Source organism: Eubalaena glacialis, chromosome 17, assembly GCF_028564815.1.
Source record: "Eubalaena glacialis isolate mEubGla1 chromosome 17, mEubGla1.1.hap2.+ XY, whole genome shotgun sequence".
NCBI classification, from domain to species: Eukaryota; Metazoa; Chordata; class Mammalia; order Artiodactyla; family Balaenidae; genus Eubalaena; species Eubalaena glacialis.
In genome coordinates this window covers 78,435,193-78,458,566 of record NC_083732.1, presented here as the reverse complement: position 1 = coordinate 78,458,566, position 23,374 = coordinate 78,435,193, and the positions used below count along the sequence as shown (strand labels likewise).

Below are 23,374 nucleotides of genomic sequence, written 5' to 3'. Positions count from 1 at the left end.
GCCGAATGGATGTTTTGAACGCACAAGCTGTCCGCGCCTCCACCGCCAGGGGGGCGGGGCAGGGATCTGCATCCTTCCCCGCGCACAGGTGAGGGGGCAGCGGACCCAGGGTCGGAAACCCGGCCGGCCTGAAGGTCGGGGGCGCTGAGGGCCCGACGGGCTGTGCCCTTGGGCCACCCCCGCGCCTCCCAGAGCTGGAGTTCCCTCGTCTACGCCACCGGGAGGGCGCCGAGCCCCCCAGCGCGCCCCCGGGCGGCCGCTCGCCCGCCTGCCGCGACTTGCCCAAGGTCACCCGCGCCCCGACCCCCGGGTTGTGGGGTGGGGGCCGGCGCGGGGCGGTCCCGGGGCGCCGCGCGCGCTGACGCCGGGCTCCGCGAAGCGGCGGGGACGGGGCGCGGGGGGAGGCGGCTTCGGCGGGCGTCCTCCTTTTGTGCGAGCGCCGGCGGCGCGGCTTCTCGAAGGTAAACGGCGTTTCCTCTTCCTCGTCGATGCGTCTCTTCCTTTTATAGTTATTTCTCGCCTGGCAGTCGCCGGGGCTGCTGCTGCTGCTGGGCCGCCGCGGCGGGGGCCGCTCACAAACCTGTGGCGGTGACGTGAGACCCGCCAACCCGGAAGCGGCGGCGGCAGCGGCGGCGGCACCCGAGGCTCCGAGGCTCCGAGGCTCCGAGGCTCCCAGGCTCCTGCGCTCCAGGGCCGGCGGCCGCGCTCCCCTCGCCGCTCGCCCGGGCCACCAGGTACGTGCCCGGGGCTCCTCCGGCGCCGCCGCCCGGCTCGCCTGCGCGCGCCCTGGGAGCCGATCTGCCACCGGGGAGGGCGTGGGGTGCGGGGCGCGCGCGCGATGGGTGCAGGGAGAGGTGGGAGTGCGATCCGGGCCGCGCCGGGCGCCCTGCGGTTGGAGAGGGGGCGCCGCAGCGGTGGGAGCCCCCGGCGCGTGGGGCGCCCCGAGGATGCGCCTCGGGGGGGAGGGGGCTGGAGGGCGCGAGGGGCGCACGCCGAGGGGCCGCCGCCCGGGTCCGCCCAGCTGTGGGGAGCGCGCGGCGGCGCCCGGAGGGAGGGGTGCCCGGCGTGGCCGCCCCCCCGCTGACCCCTCCTGCTAGCCAGGTGCGGGCGCAGGGTCTGACCCCGGGCGCCGTGCACCCCCCAACCCCCCAGCTAACTTCGACTGGGGGCTTGGAAGGCCAGTCTCTTAGAATTGAGGAACTGGAGGGGGTGAACAGAATCTCCCTTGGCTTCAAGACTTCCTCGTGGGGTAACCACCCGCCTCTGTTTAAAGAGCACTTCCTCTTTGCCCTTTATCTTTTCATCGTATTTTTTTTTCCATTTTTTTTTTAATGGAAGTTCAGTGTTAACGAGTGGATGCCCCTGCAGAGTGCACGGCTTCTCTGGGGTTGTGTACACACACCGTGGGTATGGAACCTTGTGTGTCCTGTGTCGGGGGTGGAAGGAAAGAGGAACCGAGGACTTCCCTTACTGGAGCCCCCGGCAGCGGTCTTTGATCCTCCCCCTGCCGCAGAAATGGAGCCAGAGGGGGAGGGGTTGAGCGGGAAGGAGGCCCCGCCGGGGAGTGTCACGAGGACTTTGCACCTAGGTTTAATTCCTTGCTCTGCCACTTAATAGCTGTGTGACCTTGGGCAAATCGCTTGCCCTCTCTGAGTCTTAGGCGCCTGTCTCTAAAATGGGCTGCTTTGAGGTGGGCCCCGAGAAGAGGAGCGTGTATTTCCTGGCCTGGAGAGGGTGCAGTGATGGGACGTGTCATTGTCAGTCACCTTTAATTTCTGCACCCCCACCGCCTAGAAGGGGGGCCTGGGACACATGGGAGGTGCTCCATAGATACCTGTGAAATGAATAGGTGGGTGGTGAATTTTGAGAAGTGAGTGGCTGGGTGTGGTTCCACATTTTGGCTTCCTTGCCCTGTAACATCCATTCCCCCCCAGAGAGCCACATTTTGCCACCTGGGATATATGTAATCCACCCCCTTCCCAAGGAGGATTAGCTTGTGAAAATATTGACTTCTTACGAAAAGGAGCTTAAACTCTGACTTTGAGCCTCTCCTATTCTTGGAAGATTGCATTTAGTGGAAATGAAAAGGAAGCCTCATTTTGATTGCCACCGCCAGATGACTGGCCGCCGGGGCGGGCTGCCAGGGCTGACAGCTGGGCTGATTTCCCAGGCATTGGGGTTCCTGTAAACAGGAGGAAGCTAGGGAGAGGTGGGTTTTCTCCTAGGTGGGGCATGCAGAAGTGGTCAGCTGGCCTGAGTTTTCTTCCTGGGGAGGCCTGTTGTAATTTGCATTATCTGGATCCTTGCTAAACTTTAGGCATGGGGAGGGGCAGAGCGTGTGTGCTGACGGAGCCCAGGGTGGATTCACCCTCAGGGGTACTTGGAAATGGCCTTCGTATAAAGGCTCACTATGCATTTCCGCAGGTCACTTGGGGAGCTTTTCAGGTAATTTTGCTTTCTCTGACAGCCATTCCTTTTCTCCTTTCTCAGCTCCCAAAGGCCTGTGTGCACTTCTCTTAGGATCCTTAGCTGTGCTTTTTGTTTTGGTGTTTTTTTCTCTCACAGCTGGAGGGCAGGAGATGAGCCTGAGTGCTGCTATTATTTTAAGAGGCAAAAGCAGGCACCTCTGTGTGGCCAGCTGCGGTTTAAGCACGCACAGATTCATTTTTAAGGCATAGAGTGGCCATAGTTACCTATGAAGTAGAGATTTTATTCTCATCTTACGACTTAGAGAAAGTGCAGGACTTGGCCCAAGACCCTCAGCCAATTAAGCAGCAGATTCAAGGTCCTTACTCCAGACTTGCAACTGCAGAGGTCTCCCGCTCTTCCCTGTGGACTGGGCTCCCTTCTGAAGGGCCTTTGTGTTTCCCCTGGCACCTGGCAGGCTGTCTGGCATATGCTGGATACTCAGTACATGCTTTTTTTTTTTTTTTTTTTGACAGAATGAACAAAAGAGGGATGGTTTGCTCTTTGTGGAGGTACAGTCTGTCTCTACCTCAAGGTCAGCGCACTGGCCTGTAGGTGACCTTTTGCAATTGTTCTCTGGCCATTCCTCCCAAGTGTGTCTTGGTTCCCCATTGTGGAATCGCAGTCTCTGTCAGCTCTTGCTTCAGGACCCAGAGCCCATGACAGGAGGGACTCCTGAGGGGCACCAGTGCCAGGAGGTTGTGGCCTTACGCTGATCATCTCCTTGATTGAAGAGACCACCGTCCTGTGGCTTTGGAGGTCTGGGACTTGGCCGCCAAAACAGTTTCTCTCTCTCCAGCGAAACCATCTTCCAGCAAGCATTGTGGCGATAGTGTTGTGTCAGTGAAACATCAGATTTAAAATCAGTCCACTTTAGCTCTGCCCTGGCCTGAAGCCTTAGAGAGGTCATGACCTTCTTAGAACTTTCTTTTCCTCATGTATAAACGGGCAAAATCATCCCTGCCCCATTCCATCCAGTTCACAGGACTCCTGAACATGAGGTCAGGATCCACATTCACACCTCACTGCCCCCTCTTACTGCCTGTGTGCGTGTCACCAAGTTTCTTCACCTCTCAGAGCCTCAGTGTTCTCATTTGTAAAATGGGACGATCTATCGGGGGGATGGTTTTGCTCATTGCGGTCGTGTGAGTGATGCTCTCAGCACAGGCCCCCATTAAATGGCCATAATCATCAATGATTATTATTATCAACAGCAGCAGCAGTAATGATCCCTGTGTCCTCAACTAGAGAGAGCATAAGCGCCTCAAAGGCCAGACCCATGTCCCTTTTTTAATTTGAATTGGAGCTTCTGGAGAGAAGTAAATTGAGGAAGGGTGGGGGGAAGGGTTGATTTTATTCTTTTTCTCCTTCCCTGTCTGGGACACTTGATAAAGGCGGGATGAAGAAAGAATCATTATGATCCTGTTTTTCATCCATCCCTGAGGGTAAAAGGTCTTTTTTCCTCTCTCTCATAAAGTGAGCTCTTTATGTGCCTATGACACTCATTTCATATCTTCTCATAAACTTCGTATCCACTCCTTCCAGATTTCACCCAAGACTTGATCCCCACAGATTGTCAAATGGACAGAGTTCTGTTGCATGGGTAGAACTTTGGGAGTTAAGTCTTTGATGGTCTTAAAAGGGGTGATTGGCCTCACCAGGTTGAAGGGAAGATAATAACTTTGTAGCCAAGGATGCATGAGGTTAACAGCAACTGTATTTTCCTCTCATCCTTTTTTGCTTCAGAGGCAGCATGGGTATGGGTTTGGGGGCCAGACTGTCTGGGTTTCCATCCTGGTTTTGCTGCTTACTAGCTCCGTGACCTCCTCTCTCTGGGCCTTCTTCATCTTTCAAATGAAGAATAATGTTTGCTGCCTGGAAAGGTTGTTGTGAAGGTCAACACAGAGGTGGTCTGGGGAGCCTCCCAGCACAGTGTATGGCCCGTAGACGGTGCTCAGCAAATGTCAGTTACTTTCCTGCCACCCCTAGGCTCTTTCTATCCTGGCCCCAGTCCCATCATCCTGTCCCTCTGTTAACGGGGCTCCAGTTCCCACTGAGGATCAAGCCCTTGGGTGACAGCTTCGTCCTAGATTCAAGTTCAAGTCTCCATGCTTTCCCAAACCACTTGTTGACTGGCCACAGTATGGTGCTTCCACTGTGAATGGAGAGATCCTTGTACCAGAGCTTGTCAAGGAGAGTAAACTGGGGAGTCACTGAGTTTACGTTTTGTCCCGTTGATTTTTTTTCCTCTCCTTTCCAGAGACTTACTAGCTGCCATCTGCTCCAAGGGAAGGAGACATCATGTTCATAAATACATAAATAATCGAAGTTGACGAGGAGATTTGTTTAAAGAAGTGATGCTGAGAATGATTTTTATAAATATTTAAGATAATCTGAAGCTATTAGAGGAACTGCAGGGTTTATTAAAAAAAAAAAACTGAAAGCGTGTTTTGGAAGGGTTCCTTTTCTTTCCAAGTTGAATAAATGTCAAGAGTAGTGGATGCAGGGCCCGTGAGGGGCAGGTGGGCTGCCGGTCTGTTTGTCTCTGCTGTTGGCTGTTGGCAGTCATCCATTTATGGGGGCTGATGGACGGGGAGCACGAGGGTAGCCAGAGCCACAGAACTGAGGGGGAGAGCCCTGAACATTTTGAGGCTGCCTGGGCTTCCTTGAGACTCGGAGAGCCAGTGGGTCACACATGCCAGGAATCACCCTGGGGGGCTGTACATTTCAGATGCTGCTTCTAGAATCTGAGAGTCAGTGGCAGTCTTCTAGAAGGTTCCTAAGGTGAATTTTTTTGCTTAATGACAGGCTACATTTTAGTGAGCCCTACTAAGGCCCACAAGTCAGGAGGCAGCTGGGTGGTCAAATTGAGGGATGTGGGGTAGGGCATATCAGAACTGGGGGACACCTTGCAACACTTCCCAAACTGGCGTGTGCCCCCAGATCCCTTGGGGATTCCCTTGCAGATTCTGAGTCACAGGCTGGGGTGGGCGGAAGGCCTGCATTTCTAACACCTCCCCACGTGATGTTCTGGGTTGTGGACCACACTTTGAGTAGGGAGAGCTTGGAGGTCCCCACCTGCCTCATTCATTTGGGACCCCAGCTGGCACTGAGGATGCGAATCAGAATATGATCCCGGAGGCTCCTGGCAGCTGATGGCTTAGTTAGCAGAGGAGACAGACATGCCCCAAATCACACGATACGAAGATGGTGGGGACTGAAGGGAGGGTGGAGAAGAGCTCCCTCCACCCACCCAGAGGTGCTCCGTAGCCCAGCAGGGCCTGGGTGCTCTGGACAGTTGAGGTGGGGTGGGAGAGGGAGGGAAGGGAGGGAAGCAGGGGGAGTGTGCCAGGCCTTCACCCGTGATAAGGTCTGGAAGGACTGAGCAGGAACCTCTTGCTCAGAGTTTCAGGCTTCAGGCGTCCCGTACTCTTAATTGAACAGATGAGGGAACTGGGATCCAGAGGGGGAAGCATTTTACCCAAGAGGCAAAGTCAGGACCGGAACCCAGGTCTTCTGGCTCCCAAACCGAGCTTATCACACGGCTCCAGAGTGTCTTTCTGTGAGCGCCTCGGGGCTGCCTTAGTGCAAGGCTCTGAGGCCAAGGAGATGCTGGGGGCTGGAGGTCCTCCAGCGCAAAAGGTACCTCTGCCCCTGACCTTCCTTTGGCAGGGGACCAAGCCCTTAAACCCACAGTGAAAAAGAAGGCCCGACGCGGGAAAAGCGATGGCTTTGAAGCCGTGCACCCCGTCAGAGGCTCCTGGCCCCCTCTCCCTTACCCCAGTCAGCACAGCACCCTCACGTAAGGAGGGGGGGGACAGTGGTGCAGCCATGCAGAGGGGTTAAGGCTGGGAGGAGACCTGGGCAGCAGGAGGAAGAAAAGCTCCGTCCTTGACTCCTTCGCTTAGTGGCGTCTCCTGGGACCGGCTGTGTCCGGCTACTTGGAGCTCTGTGGAATTTTAACCCAGTGCCCACTCAGCAGATACTGTTGGACTGTGGAGCCGAAGGCGTCCCGGCCCTACCGCTCAGTAGCTGTGTAACCTTGGGCGAATCGCAGGGCCTTGCTGAGCCAGAACCGTCTCGGACAAAGCTGGGCTAATAACACCTGCCTCTCTGGATTGTCTGGAGGACTGAATGAGGTAATGTGTGCTCTAGTTGCTAACCTAGCCCCTTCGTAGAAACACTCCAAAAAGACACCCCCTCCCCACGAAGACATAGTCACCGCTGGGTGGGAACTGATTTGTCCAGTGCTGATTTCAGGCCAGGGCTATATCCTTCTGGCAGTGACACGGGATATGGATTTGATGGGAGGGTAGGTATTTCTGTAAGGTAATTGCAAACTGCTGCAGTGCTTTTATGCAAAACTGAACGCTGGGGTTGGCCCCTCTGAGGTTCTCCTTTGAAAGGGAGAAGGACCGTGGAACTTAGGACCTGGTACCTTTGGTTCACACATGACTCCCTAACTGTGGAGTCTTTTGCAGCTTGTCTAATCTCCCCCGGCATCCCAATGCCTGTTTTTCAGCTTGTTGTGGCTCTTAAGTCAGAAACGGGCGCAGTCTGCCTGGCGTAGGGCCTGGCGTAGGGCCTCACAGGTGCTCGGTACTTCGAGTGCCCTGTCCGCTCAGCCTCAGGGTCTGGGACTCTGGGAGGAGGGGCATGTAGACCAGGGGAGGCCTTTGCTGCCAGTGTGTGTGCTGGCCTGGCCCCAGCTTTGCTCAAAACCAGAGTTGAAGTAAAATACAGAAGGCAGCCAGGAAGTGAAACTCAGCCAGTAAAATCCTAAAATGTCTGCTCTGCTCCCCTGAACTCTGGTTTTGTGTACTGCCCCAAGCTCTGGAGGCACTGGAGACCGGCCAGTGCGGGCATTCAGATCCCGCAGGCTGCAAACGAAAGCTGAGGGGTATTTCACGGTCCTTTCCAAACACGCTTTCGTAGCTATCAAGTGTTCAGTTCATCGTGGAGAAAGCAGGTCCATCCTGCTATTCAGCCACAGACACTGAGTGAGTACCCACTACATGCTGGGCCCGGTGATGGGTCCTTGGGGGGAATAAATACTATGTGACCCCTGACACCCCACACAAGTCCCTAAGGGCCTGAGCAGCTTGAGAAGGAAGAATTTGGATGTGTTTCCTTGGGCTCACCCAAGCCCAGCCCCTCCAAGCCTATCCTGTCCCTCAGGAGTTGGAAAAGTGCTCTAGCTAGGTTTGGAGATAGGACAGTGGGGAGAGTCACCGGGCACCAGAGGACAGGGCGGCAGGGTGATAGAAGGGGATGGGGGCAGGGGAGAGGGAGTTGAGGAGCGAGACAGCATATCTGACACTTTGTGTCGCATTTATGACCCAGACAAAGGCCTCCCTAATAACAAGGCTCCTGTAAATGTCACATTGCGGGTTTTTGTGATTTTGGTTTTTTTGGGTTCTTTCATCTACCTTATTATAGTAATAACTTTCCCTTATCGAGCATGGACAATGTGTACTTTGCAGATGGTATTTCTTACCTCACAGTAACTCTGTGAGGCCAGTTATATGATCCCCACCTTACAGATGAGGAAACAGAGAACACTTAGAGGCTAATAAAAAGCAGAGCTGGAATGCAAAGTGCTACACCAGCTTCAACACCCACCTATTGTTTTTACTACCTCTTCTGAGTGTACTTCAGACATAACTCGAAAAACCTCTGAAGAGAGTTGTCTGCCAAGGAGCAGACACTGCTGCTGCTGGATGATGCTAGATGTTGCTAGAAGACGGTGGTGGTTTTCTAAGTGGGCATCTCATTATGATAGGCACCCTGGCAACCGTCACTGCCGAGGGCCACCTACTGTGAACTTGTCAGCCCAGGAAGTTCCGAATTTATGAATGACTCTTGTAAGTAGATTACTTGGGCTACTTTGAGTGGTGAGGTTTTTTGGTAAATTCAGTGTGAAACTGACTGGTGCTATTAATACACCTCTTGATGCGTTTGGTGTTGGGACGTGTAGCACATGCATCGTCTGCGTTACTCTGTCTGCATGCACCCCCAACAAGGCAAAGTTTTGGGGGAAGGAAGTGTGCTATGGGTTCATGCTTTGGGGTGGATGGTTGAATTGGACAGGAAAATCCCAGTGTTTGGGCATTGGTCACTGTAGACTTGAGAAAATAAGGTGGATACAGGACGAATCGCTCAGCTTGTAGTGTTCCCCCCATACATTTTCAGTGTGTGAATTTGCCAGAACATTCTATGTGTGTGTTTCCTCTTGCCCAGTATGTCTTTTATCTGACCATAACTTGCGTATGTTTAAGCTTCCTGCGTGGGAGGGTCACGAATCCACATTTTTAACAGGCACCCAAATGATTCTGACGCCTTGGTCCCTGTCACCCAGTTAGAGGAACCCCACGTGGCATAATCTTTTACCTGTATACCACCTGTTTCTAACTGCTGAGGGTGGGGCAGTTGGTATAAGATGGAAAGAACATTGAAGATCACCTAGTCCCATCCTTCTCAGCCTTTTTCAGGCCACACAGGAAACAGAATTTATAAGGTGTGGGTTGGGGAATGGGAAGTAAAAGAGGAAGCATCTCTTGGCTGGAGATGACTGGCCCTGGGGCCACCCACCCAAAGTGCTGAGGAGGTCAGTATCTCCACACAGTGTAATCTCGTCTAGGAGTCCCGCTTGGGAAGCTCTGATTCTCGTCCAAGGTTGGAACCTGTTCACACAGCCCATGGAGGCCCAGAGAGGTGATGTGAGTTGCCCAGGGTCACGCAGGAACTTGAAAGTCATCTAGGTCACTCACTGAAAGAATGAGTGATCAGACCAGGGAGGTGAAAGCCCTACCAAGGACCACACGGCCAGCTCGTGGCCCAGCGAGGAGTTCTCGTGACCAGACAGCCTGTCCGTGGCAGGCGAGTTACCGAGCCATGGTGGCCTCCCCAGCTCTCACCAGCCTTGGAGGTCCGGTTTCCTGTTCTCATCCGAAACTGATTTTCTGCTAGTTCCTAACAGACAGACGCATCCCTCAAGACCTAAAAGCACCAAAGGAGAAGAAACCTTACACAGGAGACACATCTCAGTCGTGAAGTCCAGAAGTCAGCTCAGCAGGCAAAACTGCATGGTGAAAATGATTCAGTCTCCTAATTTGCCCCTGAAGGATCGTTTGTGCACACGTGATTTTGTGTATGTGATGCTGTGCAGTAACACGTGTGCGTAAATGTATAGCACAAACAGTAGTGTACAGTATACAGTAAAGTACAATGTACAATATCCAAAAAAGAAATTCAATTAAATACAAGAGACAAAGTACACCTTTATTATTTAAATTAAAAAAAAAAAGCATTTGGCCCTTGAAGTATAGCTGAATATAGCTAAGTTAAATGATCATGAGATACAGTTCCATTATATGTTGTGATACATTGAGGACATCTTGAGAACGTGTAGTTGTCCTGACCCGGTGGCATTCCATATATTACACGTGTATGTACAATTATTCCAGGGGTCCCTTCTGCTTGAGTGTGATTAACTATGGAGAGTTTTGGGGGGTCCAGCTCCAGTGTAGAGACCTAGTAGACTGGAAGGACACAGCCTTTCCTGGCCTAGTGAGGCCCGACTCCGTTTTTTGAATAAAAGCAGTCTCTGATCAGAACAGCTCCTAGATTTAGGACTGTCCTTGTTCCTGCACACCTCACGTCTGTGGTTGAATGCCCCATCCTGGAGTTGATCTGAAAGGGCCTCCTGGGCCCATGGGGGACTCCAGCCTTTAGAGATAACCCCTCCTCCCCCTGACCCCGACACCCCCAGTGGAACTGTCTCTTTCCCCAAGTGGTGTTTCTCAAAGTTTCAGTGGTGAAATGCAGAGGAAGTGTAGAAAAACGAATTTGCATACTTTTGACTTCACCCTGGCCCTCTCCCTCTCAGCAGTAAATGAGGAATAGGTGAGGTGTGACCTTTTGAATGTCCCCCACCCATTCCCCCAGGGACCCCCTCCCCCATGATCGTGGCTGGGAATGTGATTGGAAAATGCTTCTCTCCAGCTAACCTGATCTTTGTCTCAAGACCTTGGACATTTAAAACCCAAAGAAAAGGAACCTGATCTTTTGTTCCCGATCATGTTAAGTGGGGCAGGAGGGAGGGAGTATTTGATTCCGCCTTGGAGCTTATTCTCCTACGCATTATGGAGCTGCCACTCAACAGCGGGGATTGAAGAGCACCTGAGATGCACCTGCTGATGTGCGGAGACTGGAATGTTCTCTAAGAGCTCACTCACGAGAAAATCCATCCGGTGCCCCGTCCTCCCCCCAGGATGCCTGTGGACCGTGTCATCCTGGGAAGGCACCTGTATCTTCTTGCTGGTGGCCAGCTGGGTCCTTGATCAACCCTTCTGGGCAATCATGGCAATTTATATCAAGAGCCACGAAGATCTTTGTAACCTTTGGCCCAGTGACCCCACTTCTGGGAAGCTGTCATAAGGAAACAATAAAAAATCTAGACAAAATGTTGCACAGGGATCTTCAACTCAGCTTTTTTGACAATAACAAAATAAGTTGGAAATAACCTAAGTGTCTGACCATAACCAAAGACCTGAATCAGTTCTGCTGTAGCCACTCAAGGTGAAGGCCCAGGGAGGCTGGGCGAAACTGAGCAAAGCAGTCATATATAGGAAAAAAGACTGGAAAGAAATACACTCCAAAATGGTGTCAGAGGTTGTGGAAGGCGGATAAGAATCTGGACGAATTTCTTTTCCTTTCTCTCTTTGACGCATTTTCTGTAATGTGGTAGCTATGTTACTTTTATGGGAAGAAAACCTCTTTTCTGTCTCTTCTTCTAAGAAACTGAGAACTCTGCTGTTTCCAGGGAAAGCAAGAAAACCAAAGTGGAGATCCCTTCGTACACGGCGCATAACAAAACAGACCAGCTCCTCAAGCTTAGTCCCGGGCATTCCTGAGGTTCCAGTACTAACAGGCCTGTTAACAGGAATATAAGACAACTGGAGAAAGAACAGCTGGCAGTTCTTGAATATAACAACCACCCTGGATCAGACACCCTAGACCCAGGCAGAAGACATTATTTTTGCCATTTAATAGTAGTAAAATAATCAATGAGGTAACCCGGGGGGTGGGGCGGGGGGGGGGGGCGGGGCAGAGGAGGTCACGTGACTTTTCTAGACTCACGGTGTCTAGAGACACCACAATACCAGGAACTCTCTTCAGGTCATATGGAAATCATTTTCTGGGAAGGGTAAGGTGAGGGTCAGCTGCCAGTGAACAATAGCAAGGTTGTTTTCTGTTTGGGTGGCATTGTCTTTGTAAGTGGCAAGCAGAGTGAAGTCTGGTTCCGATGGAGGAGCAGCTGCCCTGGTGTGTGCTTAGTGGAAGAGATGTAACCTTATGTCCACAAGCAGGTGAAGGCACCGAGGTGAGCTACAGCCGGTTACGGGGATAGCAAATTTCCAGACAGTCTCTGTTGTGTTTAAAATGCCATCTTCTTTCAAGTTCTGTAGCTCACCTGTCATCTTTGCCTTCATTTTGGAGCAGTTCTGATTCAAATAACTCCTCAGCCATTTTTTTAAGGGAGGCACAAAAAAGGTGCCTGGGAACTAGGTGCCAAAGGTGGGTTTGAGGAAGAAGCATATGAATTAATTTTCTGCTTTGGGTGGAAAATTGAAATGGGAGTGTTTTAAAGTATTCACTTCAAGGACTTCCCTGGTGGCGCAGTGGTTAAGAATACGCCTGCCAGTGCAGGGGACACGGGTTCGAGCCCTGGTCCGGGAAGATCCCACATGCCGCGGAGCAACTAAGCCTGTGCGCCACAACTACTGAGCCTGCGCTCTAGAGCCCGCGAGCCACAACTACTGGGCCTGCGTGCCACAACTACTGAAGCCCACACGCCTAGAGCCCGTGCTCCGCAACAAGAGAAGCCACTGCAATGAGAAACCCACGCACCACAACAAAGAGTAGCCCCCGCTCGCCGCAACTAGAGAAAGCCCATGTGTAGCAACGAAGACCCAACGCAGCCAAAAATAAATTTTAAAAAAGGTATAAAAAAATATTCACTTCAAACCCCAAGATTCATATTTTTTGTGTATGTGTTTCTATGATCACATAGGAAACGGGGACACGTTTTAGCATCATTTCCAAATAGCCATTTACTGAGTGTCCAGAAAAGCCCTTGTTTTTTCCGTTCTCCTCCTCCTCTGTTCTCTGTTGGGCCCGGCCTCTGGGCCCTCTGCTCCCGCACCTTCCAGAGGAAGTGACAGGTAAATCAGGCAATTGTGCTGCTCTGGCCGAATGACTGAAGCTACTTGCTGAGCTGGGCCCTGGGCCACAGAGCTGAGTCACTCCCCTTCCTCATCTTTGCAGTTTCCAGGGTCAGGACTAGAACACACGGTTAAAAATCTGGTGGTGGGATGAGTTTCTGCCTGGGCCCATCACCTCATTTAATCCTCACCCGCACTCTGCCGGGAGATGCAGGTCAGCTCAGCAGGTCCTAGCGGGCGGCCCATCAGGTGTTAGGCGGGTTTAGTAAAAGGTTTCATCCTTGGGCGAGGCTGAAGCCCATGAAAACTCCAAGGTTTTTGTTCCCTGAGGGTGTGGGTTTCATCTGCTCCCGAGAGGGCGGAGGCGCGGGAGACCCGCTGCTGGACACGGGGCCTTGCCTCTGCCATGGGTGCCCAGCCCTGCCAGTTGCTTCACGTCCCTTCGCTTCTCTGTGGAGGGGGCATCATAAAGCACCCTTACAGGAGGAGGAAGCTGGGTGTGTGATAGGCCTGTCACCTCCCTGCCTCCCTCTCCTAAGGACCATACTCTGAGGGCTCTGTCACCCGTGTCCTCCCAGAGGGGCGTAGCTGCTGTCTGGGCAGTGTGTGTGTGGGGGGCGTCTGTTCTAGGTCTGCCCTGCTCTCCCCTCCCATCTTCCTTCCCTGTCTGCCCTCCTCGCCTCTGTCAGAGCCTGGGACAAGCCCTCCGTTGGAGAACCATTGAGAGCTAACTCAAGGAACAGTCCTCTGTGAATAGATGTGCCGGGAAAAAGCTTTTGGCCGAGTGTAAGCCCGGCTGAGTATTGTCGGCGCTAAATTAAAGATGAGCTTCCTGGCTCTCTGGTCTACTTTGCGTTGACCACACACCATGTCTTGACCCTTAAAAGAAGAAACAAGGAAGGAAGAGAAAAAAGAAAGGGGCTTCTATGACAGAAAATAAAGTCTAATAACGGTACCTTATATCCGTAGCGTGCTTTGTGTTTATGCCGTGGCCTTCTTCCACTAAGCATTGCCGAGCCCTGGGACTGGGCTTTTTTCTCCTTGAGGTCTACAGGTCAGGCCTCGATCCAAGAGTGTTTGTAGAATGAGTGCGTAATTTTTTCAGAAAATTGAAGCCCAGAGAGGTTGAGTGATTTGCCTAAGGCTGCACAGCTGCTGAGGGCCAGAGTTGGGACTCAATCTTAGCCCTGGCTCTTCTTCAGCTCCACTTGGTGGCCTTCTTACAGGTGCACTTCAGGCTGGCAGAGAATTCAGAAGTCAAGAGACACACCTAATGAATGAAAAGGGCATTTACTCAGCCCTTTATTTACTCCCTCCTTTATTCTGAAGGCTGGTATTCCTTGTACTCTGGAAATCAGCCTGCTCTCTGTGGCCACCTGAAGTGTCCTCCCATCTCTCCCACCCTCGCATGTTTAAGCATTTTCTCATTTGTCTCCTCCAGAGCTCCTGGAAGCCCCCTGGGGCTGTGTTATTTAGTACCGTTGTTGAAAATCAGAATGCAGCCCGTGGCTTCTGCTGTGGGAGCTGGAGTTGAACGAAAGAGTACATTGGTCTTCAGTGAGAGGGTCCCCAGGTTAGGTCTTTTCTGGGCCATCACACTTTCTTGTTCCAGCCTCTCCATGTTCTTATCTGTAGAAATGGTGATTCGTTCACCAGACAGGTCCAGAGCCCCTACTGTGTGCCAAGTACAGTACTGTGGGTTCTGCTCCTCATATTAAATGCTGCTTTGTCCCTTCAGCCAGCTCTGGGCTGTGTCTTAACTTTGGTCCTGTATGCCTTCAGACTCCAGGGATTGGGAGGCAATCGGATTGCTCCACTGGGGGGGGGGGGGCTCCTGCACCCCTCCCCCCATTCCCTTTTTGGGTCCAGTGGGGAAGAACCCTGTCCTCAGTGTTTTCTGCTTCTTCTCCTTTTCCTCCTCCCCCCCCCTCCTCCTCTTCCTTCCCCTCCCCCTCCTTTTACCATTTTCAACAAGCAGGCATCAAGCATGAACTATGTGCCAGGGTCTGGGTTGGGTGCCCATACAGAGAGATTAGCAGGAATCATTGCTCACAGAGGGTCCTGGACTGTGGGAGGAGATGGACATAAAAACAAGTCATTGTACTAATATGCAAAGTGTTACGGTTATGCAAAATTTAAAACTTGCCAAACAATGATATACATTGTTTAAGGAGTACAGTCATATGTAGTAAAAGCGTAAAGAAATGCATGGCAGTAAGAATACCCAATTCAGGACAGTGCTTACCTCTGGGGAACTGGGGAGACAGATAGTTTTGGGGTGGGATACCCAGGGGACTTTGTATTCACTATATTTTGTTCCTTAAGCTTGGTGGTGGGCAGAAGAGGCGGTTTTATTATTCTTTATGTATTTTTTTGTACATCTGAAATATTGCACAGTAAAATTTTTTTTTTAACATTGCAAGCAAGAAGTTATTTGGAGACACTAGCCTGGGAGGGTCAACAGCCAGATATGGGGAGGTTTCTCTTCTCTGTGCATCTAGCCAAGCACAGGCCAGGCTCACACATTCAGGACATGTTGAACTGAACTTTGCCTGAAGGGGCTAGGACGGGCTTTATAGATAAGGTGACAGTTTGGACTGAATCTTGAGGGCTAGCACTGGGAACAGCATTTCAGACAATGGGAACAGCGTGTGCAAAAGCTGGCAGGCAGGCCAGCGTTCAAGGAGCTACATGCAAATGGGTGGAGCCCATTTGCTCTCCCAAAGCTCCCCACCCCCCTGCCGCCTTTTTCTTTTTGGGATGCGCAGCAAGGCATGTGGGATCTTAGTTCCCTGACCAGGGATCGAACCAGCGCCCCCTGCATTGGAAGCACGGAGTCTTAACCACTAGACCAGAAGGGAAGTCCCTGCTCTTGATCATTTATACTTAGAATGGCTCAGAATCCAGGGTGGTGTAGAGTTGAGCTGACTTGGGATGGGCTTCACTCTGATATTAACACGAAGTCAGTTTCCCAAGAGCACTTTGATGTTTACTGGGGCCTTGGCTTTGTGAGAGATTGGTCCCAGCCCAAGGAGATTGGCTTCGGTTTCAAATGCAGAAAGCCGTTGGTAAACCGAGACTCTGATAAAGGAGTTGGACCAGCAGAGAGCAAACACTGGCGAGAGAAATCATCTTGTACAGAAGAAGGGCCGAGGTTACCATTGTCTGACACTGAAGACTCATCTGGGAAACTGCTGTGTGCTCCGAAGCGGGGGAGGAGGCGGAAGGGCCAGTGTCTGTTTAGTGGCTTTTGGGGAATCATGTATCTTCAAGATCATTTTCTTTGAAAACATTGCAAAGCCAACAAAACTCCTGGGGGAGCCAGATCAAAGCAGTGACGGGGAATTTCATCAGCGCTTAATCAAAGACATTGACTGTTTTCTGGGCCTCACTGGTTCCTCTCCCGCTGTTGACTTTAATTGTGGAAACTTGTTCATTAGGGTTTTGTTACAGCTGGCCCAGGGTGTCACCCCTCGTTTGCCCACTTTGATCTCTGGGAAGTCGTGGGCTTTTTTGGGAGATCCTTGGGGCTCCTGGCCATCTCTGCCACTCACATTCAAATTCAGGCCAGACCTGCACCCAGATTTCAGGAGAGAGGTCCTTTTCCACACCCCATGTTCCTGCCTGGGCTGAGGAAGAGCAGTTTGTGGGCAGCTGTCATTGGAAGGGACCTTAGCCAGTGTCTGGTGCAGTGACCAGATGAGGAGACTGAGTGTCCTGATAACAGTGAATGTTCTGGAAGGGGGTGGCCTCAGCTTCTGAGCTTCACTAGATGCCTCTTTTAATCTACCAGAGGCTGTCCCCAACGAACCTGCAAGTCCACAGGCTTTTTAGATGCAGTCTTGACGAGCTATGTGACAACCTAGCGGCAGGAGGGGGCAGGGAAAGCTGCAAGGTCCAGAGGAACTTAGCATGGATCTCCCACCGGGGACCAATTAATTCTGCAGGAAGTTATGGTTTACATTTTGCCCTGGAAACTCAGGCCCTGCACACATTCATGCGCCTTGGCCCTCAGACCATCCTCTCCGCAAGTTTTGTTTAATCACAGTCATGGTTGAAAACTCCCAGCATTTTCCCCTGATTTTATTAGCTAGTCCTTACCCGCATTTCATCTGCCTTCTCTTAAACACTTTTTTTGGGTCTGTGTTTATAGATCCTAAGTAAACTCAAATCCTGGACTTTAATTAGGAAGCCAGCAGTGGCCAGAAAAGGAGGTTCATTCTGTCTGTTTCTTTCCTACTGTAGCTGTTGAAAGTGTAAGTGAAGGCAGGGGGATCCCCAGTAGCTAGTAGAGTGACCTGGGGGTGAAGGATTGTGTGGTCTCCCACCCCCCAACAGATCAGGTGCCCTGAGTCAGCTTCAGTTACATCGACATGACCTGCAAGAGATCACTTGATGTTACCTTTGATTGATTCATTCATTAATTCATTCATTCACCAAAGGGACACCACCTTTTTGTAACACCATCTCGTGATCAGACCTCAGAGGGCAGCGATTTTTGCCTGTGTTCACTCCTGCTTCTCTGCCCCTAAAATTGAGCATACCGTGGGTGTTCGGTAAATATTTGTTTAATGAATAAATGAGTACTCGACATTCCATCATTAGGAATCCATTTCTTTGTTTTAATGATAGGCTCCTATCTCCTTGTATCTTTTATTTTATTTTATTTTTTTTAACATCTTTATTGGAGTCTCCTTGTATCTTAAAACAATACCCCTGGGGAGGGTAAAGAGTACATTAAGTGCCAACAATTAGCTGATCGCAGGAAAGCAGATGGAACTCTGTGGCCCCTGGCAAGAGGGTGAGCCAGAAGCTGGCTGGGGTGTCGTGTTCGTATGGAAATTGGTGTGAAGAGAGGGGGATTAGAGGCTCAGCTAGTTGTATGAGCGAGAATCTCTTGGGCAGGTCACCCAAGCTCTCTGAGATAGACTTCCTGATCTAGAAACCGGGGGTGGAATGATAATGCCAGATTCTTACCTAAAGAGTCTTACTTGCCCTGTCCCCTGGATCTCGGTTTCCCTGGAGGCCCTTCTGTCCTCCCAGGTGTTCCCACTGGTGCTTCCTAAAGGCATTCATTCAGCTCCCACTGTGTCAGGCACCGTACTAGGCCTTGGGAAGACAGTGGTGTCAGAGGTAGATGAGTTCCTTTTTCATCTAAGCCGGGGAGTTTAGATGGAGAGACAGATAGCGATGATACAGGGAGCTGGGGTGGGAGACATGCTGGGATGGGGGACATGCAACCCAGCCTGAGAGATCAAGGAGGGCTTCCCAGAGGAAGTGGCATCCCAAAGGGTAGGGACTGTGTTTTCTTCCTCTTTAGATTCCTAGCTCTAAGCAGAGTGCCTCACATGTAACAGGTATTTGGGGAATGAATGATGGATGAGCAGATACGTGTAACAGTGTTTTATAAATCAGAAAGTATAGAACAAGGGGCAGGTGTCGGTGTTATGATTTGTGGAGGGTAGAGCAGGGGCACCTAGGACAAACTTTATTTCCCGCCTTCCTGAGGACCAACTGTTGCCAAGACCTAGGGTCTCCCTTAGAGCACAGCCAGCTGGGTGACACTGTCAGCCTCTGCCTTTTGTCCCCCCACTCAGGGAAGGAGACTGTCTGTGGCTGGACATTTGAAGCCAACTCAGTAGCCAGCAGCCCTTCTTAATGGGATCCGGATTTGGACATGCAGACCTTGTTCTCAGTACCATGATGATGGCTGACTCAGGAGGTAGCTCACTGTGTGTGTGTGTGTGTGTGTGTGTGTGTATACATGGAGTGATGCCCAGCAATTGCTAAAAAAGGTCTGCAGCTCATATTCAAATCCCTAACTCTGCAGTACAGTTGCCATCCCCAAAGCAGAGCTTGCTCTTTTTTTAATCCTCTCCTTCATCCAGCAGAACTTCTGGAAGCTAGGGATGGCAACTGATTCATCTTTGTAACCCTAGAACCCAGCAGGGAGCCTGGCACATCTGGATCTTGGAACAGTTTGCAGAGTGAATGAACGAATGAACAAACAAATGAATGAACTTCAGTTAATGCCAATTAAGTTATCCAGAGTGTAGCTGATGCCTAACATCTTCATGGGGCAGAGAGAGAGGGATGTTTCTGGAAATGACCTTTTGCTACTACGTTAGGTGTTTTGCAATAGCAGATGCTTGAAATTCTGCTTGACGCTTGCTCTCTGGGGTGAGAGATGAAGAAACACTTCCTTTGTTCACACTTGGCTCCGGGGCTGTGTAGACAGGCAGAGGCCTCGCTCACTTCTGCCGCCCTGGGAGCCCCTGGGTCCACCCTGTGGACCAGTTATGGTGAGCCAGGGCTCGTGGGTCTGCAGTGACCTAATTCCACAGTTCAGTGAGTTGGTGTGTCTTGTGGGCATTGTCTATATCTTGGGGTGCGCAGCATCCTACCCACCTCCCTCTTTGGGGGAACTCCCAGGATGTAGGTCTTGGAGGGGAGCAGAGCCCTGCCCCGCGGTACGGGAGCTGAGGTGGACCAGACATGCTTTCTTCCCACGTCCAGCTGCTCAGGCCGGGGCGTGTGGCCTCCGCGTGGCCACGTGGCTTAGATTCCGGGTTGCGCGCAGCAGCAATGCAGGTGAGTTAGAGGTTCCTCAGAGTCAGGAGTATCCTAAGCAGATGTCCTGTTGGCACAGCCTTGGCCACATTTCCCCTCTGCCCATCTCCCCTGGTCCTTTATCCCAGCCTGGTTCTCCAGCCTGCCTGGTGATTCTGGGAGCTTCCCCTTGTTGTCTCATCAAATTCCGTTTTTTCTTTCCTGCTGTCTGTAATCAGTAACCCTGACTGACAGGTACCACTGAGACCAGAGTGAGGCACCCCGTCCCTAGCACGGACCGTGGTAACATGGTGAGACAGGTGAGCTTGCTCTGGATGCCTCCCTTTTCGTGGTGTAGACACCATCCAGCCTGATTCCATTCCTTGAAGACCCAGTCTGCTGCAGTTCAGCTCTGTAAACATCGGGCCACCTACTGTGTGTCAGGTTTGCACTCAAAGGCACAGGGATGCGGAGATCAAGAGTCCCTAATCCTGGCCGATCTGGGACTTTCTGGCCGTTCATCCCTTCAACCAATATTTATTGAGCACCTGCTAAGTGCCAGCGGGCGCTGTGCTAGGGCTTAGGGATGCAGAGCCAAAGAGACGGAATGTGTGCCGTCCTGGAGTTTGCATTTCAGCTCTTCTGCCTGTTCTTCCTTTAAACCATGTCTTATTCTTTGCCTGTTCCTTCATTCATGTATATATGTGTGTGTATGTATACACACTTAAACATATATACACATACACACACACATATACACATACACACATATACATACACATATATATCATTCACTGAATACCTATGTTCTCTGTATAAAAATGCCTATATATGTGTATATGTTGCTGTATAAAACATGCATATATGTATGAAAACAAGCTTTCCTTGAATACCAACTGTATGCTACAGATAAAAACATGTTTATATATATATAAAACATGCACATACACTGTATACATCTACATGTATCTACAAGTGTTTACTGAATACCTGCTTTGTGCCTACACTGTGCTAGGCATGTGGCAGAACATAGCCTAGCAGAAGAGACAGAGAAGAAAACGCTGTTTTCATACGCTGGGAAGGGCCATAACTTTGATGAGGACTAGACAGAGAGGTGACCTTAGCAGGGTTACCGTAAGGCGTGAAGGGAGAGAGGGCATCAGGCTGCCACGGAGCAGAGGCCAGTCCTGGTTGCTTTCCTCCATTACCTTGATAAGGACGGTCTGGTCCAGGTATCTGCTGAGGTAGCAACTCTGAGTGGCTCCTTACGTATTGATTTAGGTGCTTGCCAAAATCAGAGGTCATCTGGGGACTAACTTAATTTAGGTTCCTTTAAAATAATCAATGAGATGGAAATTTCAGAACACTAAGACGCTCAGATCTGTGCAGACATGAAAGTTCTCTTTTTCTTTAGAATTGACAGTGAGGGGAGGACCAGGGCAGGGGTCAAGTCAGTGGAAACTATAGGCATTTCTCCCACTCTCCTTTTATCCTCTCGTTCATCTAGAACTTGATCGATTATCCATGTCTTCTTGCCAGGATTTAATTGTTCTCTTGCCCCATTCCCTCCTAGGTTTTGAGGCCAAAATGAGGACCCTTTCAGTTCATTTATGCTGCACGTGCTGCCCTAGGACAGGGCTGTGGAGGGCTTCTTCAGGGGCGGGGGTTCTAGGCAGTCACCTGCATGAGTCCCACATGCTGGCCACATCCTGTACTGGCTATTTTTTTGTTTTTGTGACAGCTTTAATTTTTTTTTTTTAATATTTATTTATTTTGGTTGCGCTGGGTCTTAGCTGCGGTGTGCGGGGTCTTTAGTTGTGGCGTGCAGGATCTTTAGTTGTGGCATGTGGACTTCTTAGTTGCAGCATGCAGGATCTAGTTCCTTGACCAGGGATCAAACCCAGGCCCCCTGCATTGGGAGCATGGAGTCTTACCCACTGGACCACCAGGGAAGTCCCATGACAGCTTTATTGAGGTATATGTTAGACAGAATAATGTCCTTCCAAAGATGCCCAGGTCCTAATCTCCAGAACCTGTGAATACATTACCTTATGTGGCAAAAGGGACTTTGCTGATGTGCCTAAGGATCTTGAGATGGGAAGATCATTCTGGATTATCCAGGTGGGCCTTAGAAGAGGGAGATGGGAGGGTCAGAGTCACAGAAGGAGGTGTGATGATGGAAACAGAGGGTCAGAATCAGAGATTTGAAACTGCTAACACTGCTTTCTTTGAAGCTGGAGGAGGGGGCCACAAACCAAGGAATGCTCACAGCCACCATGAACGGGAAAACAGGTTCTCCCCTAGTAGAACCTCTGGAGGGAGCCTGGCCCTGCTGACACCTTGACTTCTACCCAGTGAAGCCCATTCTGGATTTCTGATCTCCAGAATTACAAGACAATACATCTGTGTTATTTTAAGCCACTAAATTTGTGGTAATTTGTTACAGCAGCCATAGGAAACCAATGCACGGTATATTTTATGTATCTAAAATCTACCCATTTCAAGTGTACAATTCAGTGATTTTTAGTCACTTTACCAAGTGGTGCAGCCATGGCTGTAATATAGTTTTTTGAATATTTTCCTCACCCCGATGAGATCCTTCATGTCCATTTGCAGATAATCTCTGTCCTCAAGCCCCAGGTAACCACTAATCTACTTTTTGTCTCTATAAATTTGTCTGTAAAATTGCTTTTGGGACATTTCATATAAGCGGAATATGTGATCTGTGTCTGGCTTCTTTTACTGAGCATAGTGTTATTGAGGTTCATCCACGTTGTCAGTGCTTCGTCCCTTTGTACTGTGGGAAAATATTCTGTTGTATGGGTGTATCCCATCGTTTCTCCACTCACCAGTTGATGGACAGCAGTGTTGTTTCCAGTTTGGGGCTATTAGGACTAACGCTGCTATGAGCATTCGTGTAAAAGCCTTTGTGTGAACGTGGGTTTTCATTTCTCCTGGGTAGATGCCTAGGAGTGGAATTTCCTGGGTTGTGTGGATTTCTATATTTAACTTTTGAGAAGCTGCCAAACTGCTTTCCAAAGTGGTTGCACTAGTTTTCATTCCCACCAGCAATTCATGAGGGCTCCCTCCACCCCCACTGTAAACCCCACAACTCAAGAAATTATTATTAACAGTCTGTTGGGGTTCTAGATCTGTGATCCTTGATCCATCCTGCATTCTCTTGTCACCAGGTTTGTTTTGGGTGTTGTCAAAATTTGGGGTTTTGGCATTGGATGAGACCTGACGTTGGTACTTGTAATATAAATAATGAGGCAGAAAGTTCAGGTCAGGACATTGGGTGAGTCGAAGGGTTAACTCACCGTGCCTTTCTTCTTTTATTATTATTATTTTTTAAAATTGAAGTATAGTTGATTTACAATGTTGTGTTAGTTTCAGGTGTATAGCAAAGTGACTCAGTTATAGATATACATACATTCTTTTTCAGATTCTTTTCCCTTATAGGTTATTACAAAATATTGAGTATAGTTCTGTGCTCTACAGTAGGTCCTTGTTGGTTATCTGTTTTATATGTAGCAGTGTGTATCTGTTAATCCCAAACTCCTAATTTATCCCTCCCCCCTTTCCCCTTTGGTAACCATAAGTTTGTTTTCTATGTCTGTGGGTCTATTTCTGTATCATTTGTTTTAGATTCCACATATAAGCAGCATCATATGGTATTTGTCTCTGTCTGGCTTACTTCACTTAGTATGGGAATCGCTAGCTCCATCCATGTTGCTGCGAACACCATGCCTTCCTTTCTTACCCCAAGCAGGTCTGCCACAGATTAGCATCCCCCCCGCCGCCCCGTTCCAGCTTCTGCTTATGAGTTCTGCTTCTCCTCCCTTGTCTGAGCCCATCTAGACTCCTCACTGGGTGGGGTTGGGGGCTGGCGAGCAGACATAGAGGGTTCGGTCTATAGACAGATGTCTACCCAGAATGAGATGGGGGTGAGGGGCCCCGACCCTGCCGTAGCGGGGTGGGATTGACAGAGATGAGATCCAGACAGAAAGCCTGATCATTCAGTCTGAGCTTGGTGGGTAGGCAGGCCCCTCTCGCTTCCTCAGTGACAGCAGTAAACAGAACACAAGCTTCATTTTGGACAGAGATGGGTAAAGGAATCTTGCAAGCATTGC

At 50.5% G+C, this 23,374-nt stretch overlaps 1 protein-coding gene across 2 annotated transcripts in view; it reads left to right on the top strand.

Moving 5' to 3' along the window:
- The first annotated feature begins 640 nt into the window (after positions 1 to 640).
- The window catches only part of CYRIB (CYFIP related Rac1 interactor B), a 151,820-nt gene continuing 129,086 nt past the window's right edge, over positions 641 to 23,374 (top strand). For both annotated transcript variants that reach the window (XM_061171402.1, XM_061171403.1), the window contains exon 1: positions 641 to 734. The gene's annotated coding sequence lies outside the window, so the exon portion shown is untranslated. The remainder of the gene's footprint in view (positions 735 to 23,374) is intronic.